At 43.6% G+C, this 8,138-nt stretch overlaps 1 pseudogene; it reads left to right on the top strand.

Annotated features, from left to right (window-relative positions):
• The first annotated feature begins 1,108 nt into the window (after positions 1-1,108).
• LOC127203123 (peptidyl-prolyl cis-trans isomerase A-like) lies at positions 1,109-1,786 on the top strand (annotated as a pseudogene).
• The last annotated feature ends 6,352 nt before the right edge of the window (positions 1,787-8,138 follow it).

Genomic DNA, 8,138 nt, shown 5'->3' with positions numbered 1-8,138 from the left:
GATCCAGAATGTGCAAAGCATTTAATTAAACCATCTGTTGTGTTCTACTAATCATCTGTTATTCACTGTTAAGTCCTACTTAGGTGTGGAGTATGTTAGGAGTCTGCCTCAGTCTGCTTACCTGTGATGTCATTGCCTAGCTGCCACGGAGGCATGGTCCTGTCCAGTATATAAAAGGAAAGACCACATTGACCCTCTCTCTCTCCTCTCTCTCTCTTTCTCTCTCTCTCTCTCGGGTACCCCCCTCCCCATTCCTTCTCTCTCTATGCTCATTTAATAAACTCCTCATCTAATATATTTTCCTGGCATTTTATTTCTTCTTATCTTATTTTCTTATTTTTAAACATAAAATTGGTGGCCCATGCTGGAAGAACTCTTCCAGAATTGTCTTAAGTGTGGAATCCTTTCTACCAAACTCATTCTAACACACTTCGCACAACAATTTCCTTCTGTTCCAAACTTCACTCTGCGTCTCCATTCATTCCTGTCTGAACCCATCACTGCTCCTGCCTTCAGGCTCCGCTTTCTCCTGTGACCCAGCATGGCATGCAGGTGATTTGCTCTGCTGCGTGGCTGTTTGCCACACACCTCTTAGCTCTCCTTGGCACCCCGGTGTGGACCATTGGGCTGCCACTGGCTGTGGTTGGAAAGCTCCACCATTAAATCACCAGGACAGACCATCTATTGTTAACAACAAATAAATAAATGCTGTTCCTCCTGTCACCGCTACCCAGGATTCAACTTCCTGGCTAATGGGTTTGTTACAGTTTTTAAATTGTTCTATAATGTTTTATTGTATTAAAATTTATTTGTTTAGCTGGGAGTGGTGGTGCATGCCTTTAATCCCAGAACTTGGAAGGTAGAGGTAGGTGGATCTCTGGGTTCGAGGCCAGCCTGGTCTACAAAAGCAAGTTCAGGACAGGCAGGGGTACACAGAGAAACCCTGTCTCAAAAAACCATAAAATAAATAAATAAATAAATAAAATTCATTTGTTTACAATGCTAAAACTTGATTGCTATGCTCTACCTCCACACTCAAAGCCTATAAACACTACCTTAAAACTTGTTTAGCTGGCTTTGCAGGCACCACTGTCCCCTGTTGTTGCTTGCTGTAGCCATGGTCAACCCCACCATGTTCTTTGACATTGAAGTCAATGGTGAGCCCTTGGGTTGCACCTCCTTTGAGCTATTTGCAGACAAAGTTCCAAGGACAGGAGAAAACTTTCGTGCTCTGAGCACTGGAGAGAAAGGATTTAGGTATAAAGTTTCCTCCTTTCACAGAATTATTCCAGGATTCATGTGCCAGGGTGGTGGGTGACTTCACACACCATAATGGCTCTGGTGGCAGGTCCATCTATGGGGAGAAATTTGAGGATGACAACTTCATCCTGATGCACACAGGTCCTGGCATCTTGTCCATGACAAACACTGGACCAAACACAAATGATTACCAGTTTTTAAATTTTATTTTATTGGTTGTCCGAGACAGGGTTTCTCTGTGTAGCCTTAGCTGTCCTGGACTTACTTTGTAGACCAGGCTGGCCTCGGACTTACAAAGATCCACTTGCCTCTGCCTCCCTGGTTCTGGGATTAAAGTATGAGCCACCATGCCTGGCGGTTCCCAGTTTTTTATCTGCATTGCCAAGACTGAGTGGCTGGTGGCAAGCATGTGGTCTCTGGGAAGGTAAAAGAAGGCATGAGCATCATGGAAGCCATAGAGTGCTTTGGATCCAGGAATGGCAAGACCAGCAAGAAGGTCACCATTCCAGACTGTGGACAACTGTAATTCTTTTGACTTGTGAGCATCTTACCCATCAGACCATTCCTTCTGTAGCTCAGGAGAGTCCCCCACCTCATCTGTTTGCAGTACTCTGTAATCTCTGCTCTCGCTGAAGTTCTTTAGGTTCCATATTGCCCTCATTCCTCTCCAAGTTTAGCTGGATTACAGAGTTAAGTTTATGATTATGAATAAAAAATAAATAGGAAAAAAGCATATTTAATCTTATAAATGTGATGTGATTAATCATACAGGAAACTGTTCTGCTCTCTTTTTATGGACTGTGTTTAAGTTTTTTGTAATAATTTATTTAATTTTATTTTATGTGCATCGGTGTGAGGGTGTCAGAGCCATTGGAACTGGAATTACAGACAGTTGTGAACTGCCGTGTCATGGCTGAAAATTGAACTCAGGTCCTTTGGAAGAGCAGACAGTCCTCTTAACCACTGAGTCATCTCTCCAGCCCCCTATGTTTATGTTTTTAAGGCTCTAACTTATAATATGGATAAAACCTAAAGTCCTAGTCCCTTAATATTAAGGTCTTATAAATGATGAAGCCCTTTAACATATTCAAAATGTATTTTTAGTCATGCTGTTGGACCCTCACGCCCAACTTGGGAAGGGGGTCGCCGTGAGAGACCACACGAGGCACAACGCACTGATGCAAAAGCAAAGTTTATTGCTGGACGTGCCAGGGTTCCTACAGCACTCGAGAGGCTAAGGACCCGGAGGTGACTGTTTACAGGCTAGTTTTTAAGGCTAAAACCGAAAGCAGGTGGGTTGCTTATCAAGCTACGACCATATGGGCATTGGCATTGGGACCTCTTGTGGGGACTTGGGTGTGGGTCCCTAGGGCGGTTACTAGAAACCGTATGAGACCTCTGATAGTGGGGAGCTCGCATGTAGCTATTCTGGGAACTAGGATGGAACTCCTGAGGTAGCAGTAACAAGAACTGGGAGAAACCTCAGGTCTTACATTTTATAATTTTATAATTTCTCAATGCTAAGAACCAATGTGATTAATTTTATTTTCAAGGTCAAACATAGAATGAGATCATACAATTTCTATTTTATGTTACAAAGTAATAATTTATTTTCAAGGTCAAACATAGAATGAGATCAATTTAGAGCAAACAACTAGATACAAAGCTCACTTCACTCAAATATGTTAACCCTGAAACTTGTCAGAGATCTGCTGAGTATGGCATTTAACATGTGTAAATTTATTATGAAAAAGAGAGATTCTCAGATCATACCAGCACTTCCCCAAATTTCCAGATTTGGGCACAATGGCAGGTGACTTCAACCCTGGATTGTGGTATACTGATTACTGAGCAAAACTGCTCCCAATCTCTCACCCTTTCTTAGATCTCAGCCTAGACCGTGGACAAACTGGATACCCAGAGAGTCATTGTCTCACATTGCTGAAAACAAGGTGAAGTCAGTCTCTTACATGTTTGTCTTCCACAGAAACATCCTCTCGTCCTCTGTGCCTGATACCAGACTGTCTCCACCCATGATGCCATGCTTCCAGAGAGGACAACTGTGACAACTGTGTATTTACTACTGACTATCACTAACTAGTCATCTTGTCATTTTTATTAATACTCAGATTCCTTTAGATTACAATAAAATTCTCAGGACTCTGATCAAATTGACAGCAAAGATGATATTAGCTTGATAACTAAAAAACAGAGAATTAGCTGCTTACCCCAAGGTAATCTACCATGTTAGTTCACTGGTCAACTTATTAGCTAGTTAAAACTACTGGATACTAGATCTCTTATTTAAAATAGCAAACACATTTGCTTTCCTCACAGACCTCAGCTTGAAGATAAACAGGCTTCAGATACTTTCCCAGCCCTCTTCATATGCAGGAGACCAAGCTTTAACTGTCAGGTCTAGATACAGTCCACCTTATTACCAGACTTCTTTTTACCATTCTTTTAGCCAAAGGACAGTGATGACTTACAATAATTTCACCTATGTCTTAAAGCTTCTGTAAAGATGTTTTATGAATCTTAGGAGGCCTAAAGTGTTTTATGAACATTGGAGGGTCCAAGAAGATGTTTTAAGGTTGATACATGCAAGTTAAGAAAGTTAGAAGGTCTAAGAAAGTGTTTTAAGTTGGTAAATGCAAGTTATGAAGATTTATATGTCTAAAAAGATGTTTTATTTCTTCCTGTTGCTATGCTATTATTCTATTAACTGTTGAGAGTGTTGACATGGTTCAATGGAGCTCTAATTTATTAGTCTAACTGTGGTAAAATATTCCACTATATGATCCTATCATAGTTCTGAGAAACTGTAAAATTGTAAAATTATAAAATGTAAGACCTGAGGCTTCTCCCAGTTCTCGTTACTACTAGCCTCAGGAGTTCTACCCTAGTTCCCAGAACAGCTACATGCGAGCTCCCAACTATCAAAGGTCCCATACGGTTTCCAGTAACCGCCTTAGGTACCCACACCCAAGTCCCCACAAGAGGTCTCCCAACGCCAATGCCCATATGGTCTAGCTTGATAAGCAACCCCACCTGCTTTGCGGTTTTAGCCTTTAAAAACTAGCCTGTAATAGTCACTCTGGGTCTTTAGCCTCTCGAGTGCTGTAGGACCCTGGTGCGTCAGCAATAAACCTTTGCTTTTGCATCAGTGCGTTGTGCCTCGTGTAGTCTCTCACGGCGACCCCCTTCCCAAGTTGGGCGTGAGGGTCCAACAAATATATAATTTCTTTGGTGTTCATACAAAAAACTAGGTAATTGAGACAAGGGGCTTATCCACAAAAAAAAGGAATGTAGTTGAATCCTCTACCTTTATTTATCACTATTAATTCTTTAATTTCTTCTAAAGCTGAAAACCTTCACTAGGAATTTTCTCTGCTCCTTTTGATCCAGTTCTCCATGAATTGCTCTTACTAACCTGGACCAAATTCTGGGATGTATAGATCCCAGTTCAGGGAAAGAAGACAGAAGTTCAATAGTCTAACCCCCAGTCTTACCCCAGGGCTGCAACACAATGCCCACTGCAGCCTCCTTTCCCCTCTCTCCCCCTCTCCAGTGGATCACACAGTCTTTGAACTTCCTTCCTCCCGCCCGCTGCTTTCTCCCAGGTCCCAATTCTATCAGGCCCTCTGTGGGAACCCACAGACCACTCAGATTGGGGAAATAAGTAGGCTAATGGCAGATCTTCATCTTTGCCACAAAGTTCAATCCCTCAGTCTCATCCCTAGCTCTATATCAAACCTTCTGCTGTGGCCTCCTGCCATCATTGTAACCCCACCCGCCCCCTGCCTGTATTCCTGGGGTACTAAAGAAGTAAGTCCTGGTGAAAACCTGCTTTCTGCCTGTGAGCACCCTCAGCTCCCTCCATCCCATCCCTGTCAATGTCTGTCTTTGCTCTGGCCCAGGATAGAATCTGGAACTGGATGCGGAATCCCCCTTCACTGGTCACCGAGATGGTGGCTCAGGCAGCTCATAGGACTGAAAGAAGAAAGAGGGGAGGGAGCCTAGGATTTCTTCTCTAGTGACTGGCTGCACTGTAGCTAAGGAGGAAAACTTAAACTGACCACAATATTCCTACAGCCAGGGCTGTAAAAGTGGCTTCTGTTGGACCTGCGAGTTCAACTTGGGAAGGGGGTCGCCAGCAGGGACCACACGGAATGCACCACACTGATGGAAAAACAAAGGTTTATTGCTGACGCATCAGGGTCCCTCAGCACTCAGGAGGTGAAGGACCCCAAGTAGCTGTTACAGGCTAGTTTTAAAGGCAAAAACCACAAAGCAGGTGGGGCTGAGCATTTGGACATCTGACCACAGTACAGTTGGTCATCTAACCACAAATGGGTGGGGACCTCCATGTGGGGAAGCACACCTGACCACAGGCAGGTGGAGACCGCCTGATATTTGGAAACTGTTGCTTGGTTAACCTCGAGAGTTACTCCCCAGTTCCTGGAACAAGTTGTTCAAGCAGTTTCCAAGTTATTCCAGGAACCAGAGTGCAACACCCGGGGTGGGAGGCTTTTTGAGGAACCTCTGGGGCAACTTGGTTGTTCCTTATTTTTGGGGCCCAGGGTTAAAAGTTTAAGTTCTCTGGGGCTGCCTACCTCGCGGGTAATGGAAGTTTCCCTGTGTCTTCGAGAGGCAGCAGACCCACAGAAAAAGGACAGGGTCCTTCACTTCTAGTCAAAAACTGCAGGGGGTGGTTCGATAAGGAGGCTCTTTGATCTGTAGATAGGCCTCTTTGCACATCTTCAGTAGGTTAAAGTATGCCTGCTTGTCTGAGGGGGCTAATGGGGAGCCCCAAGTGTGTAAACTTATTTGTGAATCTACAGCATGTGAGGCCCTCAGCAAGGCCAGCAGCTTCCAGAGGACACAGTCCAGAAAGAGATGCCTGAATGTCCATAGCTGCTGCTCATAGCAGGCACACTGGTTCACAGACTAGAGCATGGGAGTTGGGGAGTGGACTCTCCTCTTGTACAGCAGGTATCACGTACTGACATACATTTTGTTAAGGCTGTAAGACTTGTACAGTATCACCAAATGGTATGAATTTTAACTTCCTCTGTGATTCTATGAGACTGCCTAAGACATGGGAGGGCGTCCATCCTTAATGAGAGTGTGCTGAAGTGGCAGGTGACTACACTTCAAACTCTGTGTCTAGTGTATGGTGTCAGTGTGTTATGACAGAAACATTTGAAGAGACTGGAAATGAAACTTTTGCTGGACCTCACAGCCAGAGCTAATAAGGTGCACTGACGTCATCTAAAATTGCTGGGTACTCAGCCTATTTATTTAATCTGCCTTTAAGAAAACAATGTAGGGACTGGGTAGATGGCTCAGCAGTTAAGAGCACTGTCTGCTCTTCAAGAGGTTCTGAGTTAGTTTCGCAGCAACATGGTCACTCACAACCATCTATCCTGGGATCTGATGCCCTTTTCTGGCCTTCAGGTGTACATGCAGACAGAGCATTCGTATACATAAAAAATAAACAAAACATTTAAAATGAGAGAAAGAGAGCAGTGTAACAAGCAAACTTACTTGCCTTGGCTTTTCCATGTAATAAACATCTGTGACCCTGGTTAACACATGGCTATAATATTAGATCATGTGCTTGATTTAGCTACTCTTCTCCTGCTGTGAAAAAGCACCCTGACCAAGACAGCTTAGAGAAGAAAGCGTGTAATGGAAGCTTCTTACAGTTTCAGGAGTTGAGCCCATGACCATGTCAACATAATGCAAGCTCAAGTCATCTGAGAGCAGGTGATTAATTGGTGATTGATGAGGAGGGCGCAGCCCATTTAGGTGGTGTCATGCCTGGGCTGGTGGTTCTGGGTTCTATAAGAATGTAGGCTGAGCAAGCCACCAGGGAGAAGTCAGTAAGCAGCACCCTCCATGGCCTCTGCACTAGCTCCTGCCTCAGGATTCCAGCCCTGCTAGAGTTCATGCCCTGACTTCCTTTGATGATGAACAGTGATGTGGGAGTGTAAGCCAAATAAACCCTTTCCTCACCAACTTTCTTTTTGATCATGGTGCTTCATTAGAAAGAATAGAAACCCTAAAACAACCCTCGGGGCATGGAGCACAGCTGCAGTCAGGTAGGCATGATGCTGGAGCTGGAGCTGAGAGCACACGGCTGTGGTGGGGGTGGGGGGTGAGGCGGTATGGAATGGTGTGGCCTTCTGAAACCTTAAAGCCCACCCATGGTAACACATCTCCTCGGGGAGGAGACCACACCTACAAATCTTTCCCCAATAGTTCCACCAACCAGAAACCAAACATTCAATTATATGAGCATATAGGAGCCCAGCTTTATTCAAACCACAGTACTTTTCCATGTCCTGACAAAGGATACTGCGTATGTGTTCTAATAATAGTTTGCTAGGTAGAAAAATTTATAAATGAATATTCACTGTAAATAATGAATATAGCATTCAGATATTACTCGATAAACAATTCTGTTTTAAGTAATATTTGGTCTCTGAATCAGTTGAAATCAATTGGTGTCAGTGACTTAATCTCTTATAGAACTCTGTTAAAGATTTCAGTGAAGTACTGCTCAGTCCTTGCCCATGTGATGCTTTCTGTGATGGTCAATAAATACAGAGCAAAGCCCTTTGTTAGGTACACACACACACACACACACACACACACACACACACACACACACACACAGCAATTTTTCCGTTGCTGCACAAGTGTGTGTGTGTGTAATTTTATGTAAGTATGTACTGTATATTGGGCATGTTCTGATCCACCCACACAGTGCTATTATTCTCTATTTTCTTGTCTCTTCTATTATTTCTTTTTATCCCTCAGGACATTTTTACTTTGTTAATGTCATACAGGCATTCATACTTCTACATATC

This window comes from Acomys russatus, chromosome 19 (genome assembly GCF_903995435.1).
Source record: "Acomys russatus chromosome 19, mAcoRus1.1, whole genome shotgun sequence".
Classification (NCBI taxonomy): Eukaryota; Metazoa; Chordata; class Mammalia; order Rodentia; family Muridae; genus Acomys; species Acomys russatus.
This window is presented reverse-complemented; position numbering and strand designations above follow the sequence as displayed.